General features: G+C 29.9%; 1 pseudogene; it reads right to left on the bottom strand.

The window, feature by feature from the left end:
* Positions 1-7,841: 7,841 nt before the first annotated feature.
* LOC149531166 (cysteine-rich receptor-like protein kinase 8) lies at positions 7,842-14,105 on the bottom strand (annotated as a pseudogene).
* Positions 14,106-18,152: the final 4,047 nt, after the last annotated feature.

Raw genomic sequence — 18,152 nt, forward strand, 5'->3', positions numbered from 1 at the left:
TCTTCTCCCTAGAAGAAGATAAAAGATATTTTGGTGGAAGAGAGTGGTAAGGAGGTAACGAAACAAAGGAGGAGGGCATGGAGAAACTTCAATACCAAAATGAAAAAGATGGGGATAGTTAGAAAGACAATGAATCCTCAAGTTCTTGAAGACAAAGAGGGAAAACTTCATTTTGAGGAACTCATAGATCCGGCTTTGGTAGCAATTTTAGACAATGTAAGGGAGGTAGGGCTCAACCTTCTCAATAATGCCAAACATAGTATGATAGACAACTTTCACTCAATTAAGTGGTTGTTCCATGAGATTGAAGAGCTCAAGGAGAAAAGGAGTCAGGAGGAAGGCCAAAGGAAGAGTAGCGACTAGGGTTCTATTGTAGACTAGGAGGATCGTATTTCTAAGGTCGAGAAAAGGGTGCAAAGGATGGAGATATCAAACAAAAATCTTGCTAATCAAGTGATTACCACTCTAAACATTCTTAACGAGAACATCAATAACCTGGGCGAATCTTTGAAAAACACAAGCATTTGTGGGGAAAAGGATGAAAGGGGCAATGAGGAATCTAGGTGAATTGAGGGGAAAATGAATGTGAGCAAGGGCCCGATGGAATGTGCTACTAATCTAAACTAGGAGTGTGTGACTGTGGAGATCCAAAGTGCTAATGAAGTAGCTAAAACCATGTAGAAAACTAATAGGAATATTGAATAGCAAGGATTTTATTTCATATCCTGTACTTTTATCTATTGATCTATTGGCTTTTGTTGTCTGGCCATTGGCCTATCTTTTGTTTTGGCCTTATGTAGGTAGAAGTATTGGGTCTGGACTTTATTTAATATTATTCTGCCAGCTCTTTTGTAAAAACTTTTGGGTTTCAGGATCCCTGTAAAACCTATTTTTCTTACTAAAAAATAGTATAATCCTAATCATGCTTAACATAGCAAGATATAACCAAAACTTCCAATGCATTAATCATCCATTTTTAACACTATTAATCACATTGTAAAATAGTAGTTAACTTAATGATTATTTAAATCCAAGTTAAAAACCAATTTTGGCCAAGTTAAAGAAACAAGGTTGCCACATAATCCCCACATAGGCAAAAACAATGGAAGTTGCAAGATAGGTATGACTTGGCTACATTATCCAATAGAAGAATTTCTTAGAGAATGTGAAAAAATTATTTGCAGTTGCTTTTCAAGATTTTTATAGTTTGTTCTACCAAGAACTTATGTTGATGCTATTGTATTCTTATATATATATAGAGTGAGAATCTTTATAGAAGGAGTGGATCCTAAAAAAGCAAAGTGATATAGTTTCATCAAATTTTACAAAGACGGGTAATGACTGTGTTATGATATTTTGCACAACTAAATTTAGTTTATTTGTATAGTTTATTTGTAATCTTTTATCATTTTCAGTTTTTAAATAATGGTTTCCATAGAAGTAATTCATGATATTCAATAATTTGTGAAGGATTTGTCTTTTCATTATTTTATAAAAATAAATAATTTGTGTTTGAGATACCTTTAGTATTTAATTTCTATTACAATTAACATAAAGTATATAAATATTCTACATGTGATTAAGATATATTAAATATTACAATTATCATATTTCTCTCTACATCTTTGACCTATGTTTTATGTAACTTTACAATCAAACTTATATGCACACTACTAAAAACTAAACTTTCTAATTTACCCTAATTTAATCTTAACTAATTGAACATTTTTTTTTCTGATGAAATTAACTATCCTATATACAAGATGCAAATTGCTTTAATTTCAATTAATATATTGGCTAAACACATATATAGAATATACATAAATGTAGACAAAAGATCTTTAATTTACAAATAAACTAACTTAAAATTGTAGTATGAGAATTTCAAAAAAAAACTTTTGTTGATGTTGAAAAAGAAATATAGTTTAGGTGAAATTAAGCAAATTTTAAACTTATCTATAAAAACCTTAATAAACTAAAAACTCATCCAATCTTAAATTTTGTGAAAAAAGTATATTTGAATGAGAAAATTGTATTTTAACTATATGATGCTCAAAAAAAAAAAAGTTTAAATATAAAAAAATCCAAATATTAATTTGTTTTGAAAAATAATAAACCTAACCCTTTTTCACTATTTTTATTTGTCAAAATACTTGATGAAATAAAGTTATAATTTTATATGAATCATATTAATACTATTATAAATATAATACTACAATATATTTTAAAATAGATAATATGTCATATATTTTTGAGACTTCAAATGAAAATTTTTAATATTTTTTTTAAATAATAATATTCTAATTAATATTATATATTTGAGAAAATTTAATTAACTTGGAAAAATTACGATAAATTAAGTTTTCTATAAACAATTTCTTATAACAAGAAATTACAAAGTTTAAAAAAAGCTAAATACTAAAATATGTTTTTAACTTTTATCTAAAGTTTAATGTAATTTTAGAAGCTAGACAATAAATTTATAAATTGGAAATTTTTATTTAAGACTTAGAGTTTTATACAGGAAAAATTATGAATTATTATAAAGCTTTATTTAAATTTTAATTAATATGATATGTATAAAGTCACATTGTTTAAGGTGAGGTCAATAATATAGTGAATCTTAAAATATTGTCTCATTTCAATGAAATCATGTATAAGACCAATAAGTGTAAACATAAATAACTTTGATAATTTTGTTGTTTAAAAAATTGATATGTTACATCACCAAAAAAATTTAAAACTTTAAAAATATAAGAATACTAAATTCTAATTGGCCCAAATGAGTTTTTTCAATAACTAGTTATGAAAAACCATTGGAATAGTATATGCCTATCAAGAAATACTAATAAAGTTTTAGCTTTATATGGTCAAAGTTATTCCAAATATGAAGAATATTCTAAAACTTAAAAGTAGCTAATCATATTAAATTTAAAAAATAACACATTGGAATAAATATTTGTACAAAAAAGTGGAAAATAATGAGTCGGCAATTTTAAAAAAAAATATAAGTTAAAACTTAGAATTATGGGCTCTTTTAAAACTAAAAGATACTTTAACTAGGGTTTGGTGGTTTCTCTAAGGAGGTCTATTGTTTTCTCTTGACTATCTAAATCTTGTTTTTTATTCAATATAATTTATTTAATTACTTTTCTAACTTTGTAAAATAAAAATAGCACACCCCAATAAATATTTGAACAAATAGATAGAAACAATAAGAGTGAATATAATATTTTTTATTTATATGTTAAAACATTGAATCATAGACAAATTCTTAATAAAAATCAAAAGAGATTTTAATTAAATAAAATGTTTAACAAATTTATTTCAATCAATCATAGTGCAAAAAAATAAAAGTATTTGTAATTATTTGGAAAAATCTACAACTTACTCTAGATCTGCTTTCAAAATCAAAACGATAAATAAAACATAAAATATTACCATCCAACATGCAGATTAGAATAAAACATAAAATATTATAGTTATATTAAATTTCTATTCATTCAAAAAGTTATCTATTTTATTAATCAGAGTTACTAATCAGAGTTATTAGTGAGACCCAAAAATTTCTCACACTTTCCTTCCCTTTTTCCTAGAATAGAGGATATGGGGGTTGATTTGGAGGCTTTATCTTTACACGAGTGATCTTCATAATTTCTATAATACACTAATGGTAGTTACTATATGGCTCTTATTCTAGTTGAATATTTACTATAGAAAAAATAGTAAACTAGAAGTCATGGGTAAGGATGAATTCAAAGTAGAGGATGAGACCAACGATAAAATTGTTGGTGCTTAGTGGGAGGTAAGAAGCAACCAAAGGGATAATTTGTATAATTGGGCATTGTTAGAAGAGAAAGTCTTTAATGAGGAGAAGAATGTGATTATTAATACTTTGGGATCCATGTAGAATAACTAAGAGAAGATGGGGAACAACTCAAGGTGTTTGAGTCTTGTCACAATGTTGGTTAGAAGAGGATGGATTTCACCATTGAAGGGATCAAGGAGGAGCTTGAAGAAATATAGAAGTTCAAAAGAAAGAGGATGGAGGATGCTCAGATTAAAGATGAGGTTCTACAGGTGGATATTAAACATGTTACTAGGGTGTCATAGCTCAATAAGAATTTTCCTTTGTCCTATGGACTTGATGCTACTTTTCCCTAAAGGATTTGGGCCCTATCCTACTTTTCCTAATAAAAACAATTTAGACAAGGACAATAATAAAAGAATAAATAATTAAATAGAAAGAAATTAAAATAATTATAAGAAGTTAACTTTTATAAAAATTAATATGTTGTCTCAAATAATAAATTAGATACATATATCTGTGTGTTAAATTTAAAATTAAATTTATAGTTAAAATAAACTCATAATATTTTTTAAAAAAAATTGACTTCAATAATACTATAATTACTAACTTTCACATTAAAAAATATAAAATTAATAATTATAATATAATTTTTATCAAAATTTGATTCAAACAAAATTATAATAATTAAAATTTATTTGTAAATTTATTCTTGTACACATTTTATTGAACATGGCTATCCTTCATATAAATGAATTTAAAAAAAAAATAAAAACAAAAGAAATTCACTGTCTTAATTACTTCCATAGAAAAGTAATGCTTAGCCTCAAAATGTATGATTTATGTATCTAAGTAGCTTTAATTAGAAATATTTTGAAAAATATGATTTATTTATTAAGTAGCTTTAATTAAAAATATTTTGAACAGATATTTTTTAAGTAGACAGAAGACAAATTCAACAAAATTTGGATGCATGGATAACACCTGTCCTTATGATAGCTGGATTCAATTTTCTTAGGGTTGAAAGCGAGCCTTTACAATTGTGAGTACTTTGCCCTGCTTAGGTGGAAAGTAGTAATCTAGAGACCGGAAAATGGATGGTTGAATTATTCAATGGCATTATTATTCAGTACAATATGCCTCTCATAGAGGTGTAGCATATGAGTTGTCTGTGTCAATTCATATTATCTGTTATATGCACTTCAAATTTTGCGGGGCCGTATGTTTTTAACGATGTCGATGCTTAGATATTGATTTTAATTTCAAAACTAGTGCAAACGAGCTTCACAATCTCTTTGTTCACACAATATTTTAATTTTCATGTCGATTATTTCCAGTGATTTTTGTAATTACTTTGACAAGTTCTTCCATATTGACAAAATCTGCCTTATTGCAATCTTCTCGGAACCCGTGTATCCACTTCGATTCTTTTAATCCGGATTTATTGTCCGTTTGCTTGTCATTCTTGAATTCACAGAGTCTTATTTTGGCCTCCATTAGACAATAATGTTTAAATAACTATAGAATTGATTTCACGCGGTTGGATTTCTTCGGCTTAGGTTTGGATTGTTCAGAGAAAAGAAAATGGATGGGCTCCACCGCCACAATCAATCGCTCTGCCTACGCTACGACCGAGAAAATGGAAATGGAGGTGATTTACCTATAAAGTATCCTGAATTAGTAGTTGAAGTCTGCATAATAATTAGGGTGCTCTGCTAAGAATGAACAGAGGAAACGCAGTTAACACGTCACTTCTGTTTTTCAAATCTTCCATTCATTGAAGTTAAGATCTTGAGGAAAGAAAAAATTGAAGAATTTGAATGATGTGGAATCCTCTGAATTCCCTGTTCTTGGCATTGGGAGTTACTGTGCTGCTGTTTGGTTGGGGTACAGTGTAGAAACTGAATGTAGTCACACAAAGGAAATAGAATAATATTTCCTTGTTACCAGATATATGGTTAAAGCATCCAAATCTAAATACCAAACATCATTCACCTTACTTTCATCTTTACTATAGCACAAAAAAATAAACCGCACAAAAAAATAAACTCACAATATTTAACAAAAACATTTGACTTCAATAATACTATAAAATGGATGGTTGAATTATTCAATGGCATTAATTATTCTACACAATATGCCTATGAGTTGTCTGTGTCAATTCATATTATGTGTAATATGTACTTCAAATTTTGCGGTAACGATGTCAATGGGAGACCTTACATTTATGAAGTAAGATCGATATTGATATTGATTTAAAAAATAGTGCAAACGATTAAGAAGCAGTATCATAAATAATTTTTAGTGTGAAATTATGCGGAGGGAAACTATTATTTGAGATCCCGGATAAGCTAACAGAATGGATCTGTGTAGTTTGATGTCATTATGAAAATTAGATGTTAAAATGCTCGATCTTGTCTATTAAAAAAAAGATTAAAATTAATATTTATTATCACTTGAGCCGATAGAGTGTAAACCAACAAAAAATATATATACAAGTAAATACAATAAAGGTAAATAGTACAGTTAGCATCTATTGCATGCCAACAAATCAGTATACCATTCCAATTAAGTGCTTGAACTGACCATAAATGAATTAGTGAAAGTAGTCAATACAAAGTTAACAATAGTTAATATGTCTTGCTCAATATATATATCGACATAAATCTACTCTGGAAAAGTTTCATAACTATATAATGAGTAATGTAAACAAAGAGTACAAAGCATTGAAAACTGATGGATATCTAAATAGATGTGACAATGTGAGCGTAAGAAAATGTATAATTGCTACCATTGGGATTGAATCTACTTTCTCTTTTGAACATGATTGGAGGAGGTTTGTTTCCACAAACGTCTAGATGGAATACAAAATCAATTGGTTTTACAATGTTATAGTCACATTTAAAAAAATTTATCTTGAACAAAATCATTTTCACACTTGTATTCTTATTAAAATTTGTAAAGTATTTCTATTTATATTGTTAATCCTTCACAATAAAAGCAAATATAAGGTACAACAGATTTGATGATTTTAGTTTTATTATGGGGTGCTAATTATAGTTATGTTGATTTATAATTTGTATAAGGGAAGGGTTATGTTCTAATGATTGGTTATCTAACTTTTTAATTGTTTGTTTCCAAGGAACTAAATGGCTAGAACAATAATTAGAAGCAATCAAATTGTAACCAAATTTTTTTTAAAAATACAATAAAATTAAATGTACCATTTAAGATTTTTATAGGAAGAAGTTAGCTTCAATGACTACTATTGCTTTTATATTATTTATGATGTTCAAAGTACAATTTGTATAATAGAAAATATAATGATGGGTTGGATATAAGTGATCAAACCCATCTAGAAGCACTTGTATTGTAAACATTAACACATGTATGGAATTGAATGGAAATTAATTTATGCAAGTGGAAAAACTAATTATGGTTGAGCCTATTATATTGTTAAATGACTGAAAACATAAGTGGTAAGAATCATAAGACAATTTCTACAGGTAGTCTCGTAAAATCATGTGATTCATATTATCCCAACACCTTTTCCCATATCAAATACAATGAGATAACAAACAACCAAATTGCAATTGCTTGCATTATAAGACTAAACACTTGGATTTTAATTTCTTATACTTTTTTTGAGAGTAAAAATATTGATCAATTAATTGTTAAAATACTTATAAATAGAAGGTAGTTGGAAGCTGACATAGAGAATTTACTTAATATTAACTAATTAGACAATAATATCAATTAATATTAAAAACTTCAAAATATTCCACATTTCTTTTCTAAAAAATTTATATAGAAATAAAAAATGTAATCATATTCATTATTTTAAAAATTAAGAATTAAGGTCAATTAATTATAAACGATAGTATTAAAAATAATACTTTATTATTTTCTCAATAAATAAAATAATAAGTAGAAAGAAATGATAATAATGGCACGAGAAAAGGCGTATATTCATGAAAAACATAAAGATCTATCATAAGTTAATTTAATATTTGTTGATTTATGGATGCCATAATAGAAAAATTATTGCAATTCAGTATCATAAGGATTTGTCTCGCATAGTTTGGTATTATCATTACACTAGAAAAAGTCACGAAATTATCTTGGGCCCAAATCGGTTATTGATGTATCATTGATAGATGTGTAAGCCAAATGAGCAATAGATAGAGTAGATGAGGTTGTGCTTGCAGATGTTGATGTTGATGCATGTCGTGGAACATTATCTTGTGTAATGCTGAGATAAGCAGGTTTTGTAGGATTTGGTAAGTTGGTGACAGAAGCATTGGAAACCATTGCATATACATTTATCATTGGTGGGCGAAGCACTGGATTTGCTTGTGTACATAAAAGGCCCACATGAATGCATCTATCAATTTGTTCATCGGAGTAACAATTTAACATGGATTTATCAATTATCTCAATGATATTTCCTTCTTTGTAATATCTCCATACTTGCATAATAATCACATAAGAATTCACATATATAAAATAAACTATATTTTCCTAACTTCGGTTTACCTTACCCATTCCAAGAGACTTTGAAATTCCTCGGATAATCTACTATCATTGTTCTTTCTTCTGCAAATGATTTCTAAAATTACAACACCAAAACTGTATACATCAACTTTGATAGATGACGATTAAAAGCATACTCTGGTGCCATATAGGCCCTGCATAATTGAGAACAATTATTAAATTAACATGTTGTTGAAGGAGACAAAAACTAATAAAAAATTATTTTTTTAAGATTGATTGTGTGACAGTTTTTGGTATCAATTTTTGAAATCTTACTTTATAATCTGTCATCAGCCCTAAGCAAAGGAAAATGATCTTCTTTATAGATATGTAGTATAATCTTGATGATAAGAATAGTCATACGATAGATCTCAAAAAAATTAAATGTTTATAGAAATTTGATAAACTTAACTAAACTATTATGTTTATGTAAAAAAATTTAAATTCTTACAATGTGCCTGCAACCATTGTATTGACATGAGTCTCCTCTAAATTAAACAACCTTGCTAGACCGAAATCTGAAATCTTTGGTTGCATTTTTTCGTCAAGCATAATATTGCTCGCTTTGATATCATAATGAATGATCTGCAATTGAGAATCTTGGTGTAAATAAAGAAGCCCACATGCTACACCAAGTATGATATTCAAACACTTTGGCCAGTCAAGTTCTTGGCTCCGCTGAGGGTCTATATCCATAACCCATAGTAAGTGACTCTTAAATCCATAACCCATAATAAGTGACTCTTAACTAAAAAAAAAATATTATATGATAAGTGTTTAGTATTTAGCAAAAATTAACTTACAAAATAGTATTTTGTCAAGGCTCTTGTTAGGCAAGAACTCGTAAACAAGCAAACATTCTGCTCCTTTTGCACAATATCCAAGCAGATTCACAAGATTACGATGTTGAATTTTTGCCACCAACTTAACCTCATTTAGAAATTGCTTCTTCCCTTGCGATGATTGTATGGATAGCCTCTTTACTGCTATTTGCTTTCCATTAGGCATGGTCCCCTGACATAAAAGAAAACACTTCAATATTGAACTTCTGTCACACTATAAACATTTAAGGAATGTAGAACTCTTATTTGAGAAAAATATGCTTTCAAATTTCTTATAATGGAGGAAAAAGATCATTGAGAAGAAACTAATGATGTTCAAGCTAAAGACAATGGTTTTGAGGAAAGACTAAGTCTAAAAAGTAAGTCACTTCTGATTATTTAATACTTTATTTTAGGAATCAAAGTGTTATTTTATGATGTTTAAGTTTTCTAGTTAAAGACTACTAGTATATATAAATTGGTCTTCTTTAAATATCATACACCAAATATAAAATTAAATTAAAAGGTATGTTAACTTTGAATATTTAACAATTTTATCTTTAAATATAATGTTTATTCATTCTAAAAACTTACATGTATTAATATTTAAAATAATACAAATGCCAAGTACCCACAAAAAGCTTTGCGCTCTGAAAAAGAAAAGACTCGCATCAATTGATCTTTGATCATTACATCAAAAAGTTATTTGTGTGTTCAATCCAAAATAATATAGATTCAATTGTGTGTTATTCTCTTGTGGGAGATAGTCAAGAATGTGATATTGCTATTAACTTCTGTGAAACTTTTTCTATTCAAGCAGTTAAAAGTAATGACTCGCCTAAATTTTATGGGTTGCCACCTGAAAGTCTTAGAAAACTATAAATAATTATTCGAGAAGCAATGATATTTTCCAAATATAATTGGAGATTATCCACAAGGGTTTACTCTCAAACAATATTAACAATGGCATTATTAAATGACTTACTAAGGACTAAGATAAAAACCTTGGTAACAAATTTAAAGCAAATTGGATTGCTCAATGATTCGTATAAGATTCAAGTAAAAATTTCTTTCTCAGAAACTTGTCGACAATATTTGAGCTGTTATGGACGGTATTTATACAGGATTCATTGAGTGTGGATGTATCTTAGAGAACTCATTACAAGCTGGAGACGCTAATGTACGGGAAAGAGTATTAGATTAAAAATTTTGGGTTACCCCTCGTTTAATTTAGATCAGTAATTTTGGGATGTTCCAGGGGCCTTAGATTCCCTCAAATGTATGTATTGGGGATTGAAGAAAGATTTTTTGAAGATATTGTGGCTCAAGTGAATACGAATGTTTCTTTAACTAACCACCCACTTTGATCTCTAGATATCTATTAGGCAAAGTTATAATCCAGCCCCTACAATCCTTATAATTACATCTAATATAATAGAGCATGAATTCTACTATGAGAGGGGTCACACAACATAACAAGGATAACTATTCAATTCACTAATGCCCTAGCTCATTTTGTACACTTTTGAAAGATAACATTGGAAATTTATTTAAAAACTTACTATGTTTTGCAAAGCAATCTAGTACTAAGCTCTCAACTACAAAATAATTTATGAGATCAGCTAGGAAAAATCTTCTCCAAAGTGGGTTAACAAATATAATTTTAAAGGGGTAGCCCCTAAAAAATAGGTTAGCAAATATACTAACTAAATTTCTACTTATCGATGAACACCAGGCCAGGGAACTCAAAATCACATTATAATGGTAGAGACTATCTATGACAAAAAAAACCTATTAAATAATCAATAGATCCACCAACTCTCCCGCAGAAAAGGATTATCAGAGTATAAGTTCCTCCCATTTCCCAAATGATTGGCTAGAAAATCAAAACAATTTATCTCTCTTTAGAATTGATTAAAAGTAACATATCTGAGTATATCTTTCGAGGATGAATTTTGTAAAACATCTGATTTAGAGTTGTATAATAGCTTATGGCTTTGGATTTGGAATAACTAGAATTTATGCTCTGTTCTTCCAAGATTCTTGGGTGGTCTCTATCATTATCTTCTATTTCTGATTAACTATTTTTTCCTTGTTTTATATTTAATTTAATCTTTGCAGTGGCTTTCCTCACTTTTATTTTCTTTGAAAAATAGAACCATCCAATAGTAGGTGGTGGATGGAGTGTTGATAAAGACTCTAGACAGAGTCTGAAATAAGTACAGAGATATATAATATATTTAGTCTTACAGCAATGTTGAAAACCTCACATCTGCTCATGATCCACAATGATCAGGCATAGATCTAATGGTTAAATGCTTACATACTTACAAACTTTAAGAAACCTCTAGAAAATACCTGTCATAGGTGATTTATATTTTTCAAAAGCCTACATAAAATAAAGTTCTAGCTTTATGTGGTAAAAGTTATTTCATGTATGGAGAATATTCTAATACTCAGAGAGTAGCTAATACAGATTGGAATAAATATTTTTACAAATAAATGGAAAACAATGAGCCCACCTAATAATTTTTTATTATATGTTAAAACTCAAAGCTATGGACTCTATAAAAATCAAAAGACTTTAACTAAGGTTGGGCGGTTTCTCTGAGGTCTATTTTTTATTCTTTCTGATTGACTATGTGCCTCTTGTGTTATATTTAATATAATTTTCTACTGACTTTTCTGACATTTTTCTCAAAAAATAAATAAATCATGGACTAGATCATTATTGAAGTTTGTGAATAGCACACCCCAGATAATATTTGAACAAATATATAGAAATAATAAGAGTAGATATAATAACTTATATTTATATGTTAAAATTTTAGATTATAGACAAATTCTTAATAAAAATTAGAAGGAATTTTAATAAAATTAAATATTTGAACAAATTTATTTGAAACAATGACAGTGCAGAAAAGTATTTGTAATTATTTGAGAAAATCTAAAACTTAGTCTATGTGTATTCTCAAAATCAAAACAATGAATAAAATTATTTCAGATTAGGATAACTATGAAAAACATTTGTACTTGGGAAAAATCTAAAACTGCATGCAAATTAGAAAAAAAGATAAAATATTATAGTTACATAAAATTTTTATTTATTTCTTTTTTTATCTATTTTATAATGTGGAGAACAGTTTACAGATCTCTCAAAGCCAAATCAATACACAATAATTATAAAATATTTGAATTATGTAACTTAACTATTAATTTATTCTTTTCTTTTTTTTCTTTGGAAAAATCTAAAGTTGTATAGAAATTTGTCATCAAAATTAAATTAAAAACAGACCTACACAAGAATTCTAGTTTTATGAATAAAGACCAACTACCAAAATTGAAACTTCCAAAAAAAAGAAACCAGTTCAACTCTTGATTATCATATTTTAATTGTTGTTAAAATAATGATCTTACCTTATATACAGAACCAAAGCCTCCCTCTCCAAGCTTGTTATCTTCATGGAAGTTGCAAGTTGCAGTCTTGATATTTTCCAAATTAAAGATTATCTCAGGCTCCTCGCCAATCTCTGAATCTAGTTCACCATCTAGATTCCCTGGATAAGAAGAAAACTAACAACTTTTAATAAATATCTCTGATCCAAATGCAATATAAGAAAGGGAAAATAACAAATTTTCATCTAAGTGGAAATGAAAATGATATGTTAGTCACAACAATTTGAAGATAACGAAGAGAAACATTGTTTATAAAAACGTATACAAAAAATTCAACCAAATATTCCTGCAAATGTACCTTTCCTTAAGATGGCTGGCTTCCATAATGCGCCGGGCTTGAGTTTTCTTTGGATTGCAAAGATGCATAACAGTAACATGACCAACAAGCCGCCTGAAATACACACGGCCATACCGAGATTATTTGATGAATTCTCTGCACAGAAGATAAATGTGAGCGGTCAGTACTCAAGGAAAATATAGGGAACGTTAAGTTCACAAAGCACAATATTAAACCCTAATCTGGTCATTTGATACTGGTCATTTAAAGGTTATCAAGAAACAATAAAAATGCACTAGAAACAGCAGCCATAACACTTCTCTACTAATTAAATATTAAAGTCACTTTCATTGTTGTAGAATTCGATAGATTGCGATAAAGAATGAAATTAACTTGTAAGATAATTGAGAAGCATATTACTAGTCGGCGGCGGTGACGGTGGTGGAGAAAGCGGTTGAACGGGAGACGGTGGCGGTGGAGGGGCGGGATGAAAGAAGGAATACGTTTCGAAACGAGCAAAGCAACTTCCGCACCAGCCAACTCCTCCCTGAAAAGGTCCATCGGCCCTGAACGTCGCATCCAACAGCTGACGAATTGCGTATTTCAAGCATGTATTGCAGTCGTCAACAGAAGTTAAATCTATCCAACACTGCAGCAGGCCGTTTATCGTATAAAATGTAGTGGTGGGTTTTGATCCAGAAGAGTATCGTGTTGGGGATTGGATAGCATTTTCAGATAGATTGCTGAAAAGCTCCTTAACGGCTGCCTTGAACTCCTCAGGCTCATCTGTAACCTTCGCTGTATTATAAGCAACTTGTGTATTGGTATCTAGTTCTCCGAAGAAGAAATAGTTCTCATAGCGTACGAAGCATTTGTCTAGCATAGATCTATCGCTGCGTACATTTTTACAAGCACTGGGCATGGAGCTGTTTGCTTCTTGTGAACAGCTGAGGCATTCTTCCGCAGTTGCGTCTCCCCTACATTGGAGGAGACCATAAACTGTGTCTGGACTTTGGCCATAGGATAAGGTATTGAAACCATTTGAAGATGATGTATTGTCCACAAGATTATCAAAAACTATTTCAAGATTATTCTGGAATTCAGTGCTTGCGTTATTCTTGCTGCAGTTCTGCGCTGCACTGCAAAAAATATATGATAACAGAACAACACAGACCAACTTTGGATACTTCTCATTATAGGCGATCTGCATTTTGTCTCCCCCTTAACAATTCTTTCACAAACAGGGCTATTTAATTTAATGTGAATGCGATAAGTCGTTGATTCATTCAATTTTTAAGAATGGGGGAGATGCATTTGCCTGTTCAACCACGCAAAAATTAGTTATCTTTATGTACATTTCGAAAAGCTAAATTAATTATGACCACAAAAAATTATTTTAGTCAAGCTTTGAAATGTCTCTATAGAGAAAAGCTGCAAGCGGGGCGTTGAAAAGTTGTTCAGTTAAGAAGTATGCCTGCACTGCATTGAAGGATATGTATTGAAATTATGACCTTAAAAAATGCCGTGATCACACCTGACGGATGTAAAACAGGTCTTCATTCATAGTTTAGCGACCGTTAAACAGGAGTTTCAGAAGAAATGTAGGCTCTGATTTAAGCATTCTTGCCACGCCGAAATCTAATGTCTTTGGTTCCAGGTTAGGATTAACAAAAATATTAATTTCTTTACAACGTTCCAACTAATGAATGGTAGTTGAGAATTCTCATTTTGAGATATTCCCATGGACGTGGTAATTGAGGTCTTTATATTCAACCTTTTCAAAATTTTAATATGAAATGGTAATTTATTTTCATTTTGGTATCTAGGTACATACAAGGTATATAGAGAAAAAGTAAGGGAACTGGTCATAATCAGGAGGCATTTATATTTGTATAGTTAATGTGACATGAACAATAATGTAAAAAAATGTTAAATTAATAATTATGAACATTATATTAAAAACTCTTGTAGCAAACTATTAGAATGTGTTCATGTATTAAATCATTTCTCTTACAATATCTATAAGAGTGAACTAATCAAGTAAAATAACTTAAATAAAACAAAAGTTTTATCACACTTCTTTTAAATATAAAGGGAAGAGTATTTTGTGATATAAGTTGTTGCAAAATTTTGATATTTTTGAAATTATTTATAGAAACCAAATAAGAGTCATGTTATGATCATAAGAATAAAAGAATTAATGCATGTCCAAGTGTTTTTGACACTCATGTCAAAGGAGAAGATTATTGATCTCAGATTGGTTTTGACAAGCGAGTCTCTATATACTTAAGTCATTTATCTAGTTCATGTTCAACAAGTATTATATGTCGAGCACAACATGTATAAGTTAGAGCATGTCGAGTCAATAGTGAGTGTCGAGTCACTCATATCTTGATCACTCAAGTGCCAAGAAGAAAGTATATGCCGAGTAATTCAAGATTCGACCAAGTAGTGCATGCCGAGTCATTCAGATGTCGAGTAACAGAGTTTTGCCATAGTTGTTTGTATTGGCACAAAGTACTACGTAAACCATTTTTGAGCTGACTTATAGATTGAATTACGATATTTTGGTGATAAAGATGAATCTTATGTTGGAATATCTATGAATTACATGCATCCAATCAGGCAGATGGAAGGTTTAAGTGGCAATATGGGTGAATTATAGTTGTTGATTCATACCTAAACCTAAGTCACCTAGGTCTTTTTAAAGAGGATAGACCCTAAACTTCTTGTGAGTGTGAAATGGAATGTATGAATGATAAAGGAGAGTTTTTCATGCACAAACTAGGACATTCATGGTGACCAAGGTATTATGATCTAAAATTTCATTGTAGAATCAGTTAAAGGAGAACTGAAGAAGGAAATACTGAATACCAGAGAGAAATTTTATCAAGAAGGATCAAGAATACATCAGTTTAGAGGTGATCTATCATAAATCAACAGTGTGCTAACCATAGGATCAATGCTGAGACATTCTAATAGATGAATCAGTTAAATCTCTTAATAGAGTAGTCCTAACAGGCTATATTTAAATCCTCTAACAAGGTGCTTACTTTATTATGAGTTGAAGTCCTTTAACAAGGCACACTTTTAACAGGGTGTTGAAATCATTTTCCAATGTAAGACCTAAGAGGCTTTGTAAGTCTTTAACAGGGTAGAGCTTTCAAAGGGTAGATCATGTTTCATCATAAAACATTGTAACCTTCATTAGATACACTTTATTACTGAAGTAGCGAAGTTTTGTGGGTGTCATGCCCACCCCAATTTTACCTTTTCATTGGAGGGTTTTTGGGTAATCATATATGATGTCATGTATGTGTGAATGCTTATTTGTTTACATACTTTAGATATACATGCTTTACATGATGTATCAATTTACTTATTGAATGTATGAGATGGATGTGTGGTGAATGTTTTATGAGTCAAAGTTTAAAGCATTGATTCACTCCCTTGAGAGGTTCACCTTTTCTATTATGATTCCAACATGAATCACTGACAAGGTGACATAATCATGAGAAATTTTTGGTCCACATAGTAGGATATAATGGTTAAACCTCAATTGACCAAGGGTTATGATCGAGTTGGAAGTTTATGGCAGCAAAAGTAGTTCCTTGAATGATGAATTTGATCTTTCGAATTCCTATAACTACTCTCATCAATCGCTAGGCTTGATAAATGCAAAAGAAATACTTCATTGTCATTTGTTGATCCATTCATTAAGTCAAAGATTAAATGACTATTTCTCCTAGCCTCTCAGAGATCTATTTGGTGAGGAAGTGATCCTTTCATGCATGGATTTATGTAATAGTAAGATCTTTCAATATTTTGTAGTGATTATTCCCTAGATACTTGATTATAGTGGTTGATTTTTGTCTTATGAAGAAAGTCATCCAAGTTATGTTGGCACTATAAAGGCAAATATTATACAGTTTCTAGTGGTTGGATATTCTATGTTTTCTCTAGTATTGCTTTGGTATGCTACTTTAATATTTCCTTTTTCCTTTGAGATATATGACATTCTACCTTATCTCTTTCAACCATCATCATTCTATGTAAGCTTGTTTACATTTCTTCAACATGTTCTAAATATCTATAATCTACATTCTCTATATCTCTTTATCCTATGAATAATAAAAAGTGAAGCATTTTCCTTATGTCATTCATCTGGTTGTTTGATTTTTGTGTAGTTTATAGACTAAAGCAAAGTTTGAATCCATAAATCTTTGGACTGTCATAATAATAACACTATACATGTATGGGTAGAGACTAGTTTGTAAACCCCTATTTTGGTGCATCACCTTTTTAGAATAGATTAGGTAGTTGCTTTCATGTATTCCTTCTGCCTTTTCTCTACAAGAATAGTTTAAGTACATTCTAATAGTATAGGAAGGTGACCTTCTTTGGAGACTCAACCTCATAGTTCAAGTCCCACAACTTGGGGGTTTTTTGCATGTTTCATGAGGTTGTCCTTAGGTATGACTTTAGACAAGGGTGCAAGATTTTGTGACAACATTTGCCAATGCAATTTCTTCTCTTAGCTTATTGAATGAATCAAATACCCTAGACTCCATGTCTTCCTTAGGTTCTCACACATGATAACCCTTTCTTCTAACTAGCCATCTCTATAAATAGAGATTTAAGATATTTTGTCATTCAACCTCCATCATCCATTTTAAGGTTAGCTTAGATTAGATAGGATGCAATAAATTTACCCATCATTTCATTTTATTCCCTTCTAGGAACTTCTCCTTCAATTCTCTTTGAATTCTCCTTAAAATGGTTAACTATGAATTTTGGGCCACCAACTCATCAATCTTACCATCCACATGGATAACACACAACAAAAAATCAAACTTGTCATCTTAGATTCATCAAATTCTCAATATTTCTCTTACTGCTCATACTTGGGATTAATTGGCTTCTAATGCTCAACACATAATATGTTTCTTGACATCCACTTTCAAAACACTTAGTACTAACTAAAGTTTGGTGGTGCTTAACATCAACTAAACTTTACTTAGCTTAAACTAAAATTGACTTTGCTTGGCTCTAATTGATTTTTTTATTGGCTTGCACTAAATTTTCTTGGCACCTATTGTCCACTTAGTCAAGCTTGCTAGACAAACTTTGTTTATCTTTTTCTTCTAAACTTACTCAAGATAACCAACCTTTGCAACCTTAGGTAGATTATCAATGCACTATAATATCACTTTCTTAATTGATTCTTGTACTCCTTTTCATATCATAGCTCAAGCTT

Source organism: Cupressus sempervirens, chromosome 11, assembly GCF_028749045.1.
Source record: "Cupressus sempervirens isolate cs-2001-9-10 chromosome 11, ASM2874904v1, whole genome shotgun sequence".
NCBI classification, from domain to species: domain Eukaryota; kingdom Viridiplantae; phylum Streptophyta; class Pinopsida; order Cupressales; family Cupressaceae; genus Cupressus; species Cupressus sempervirens.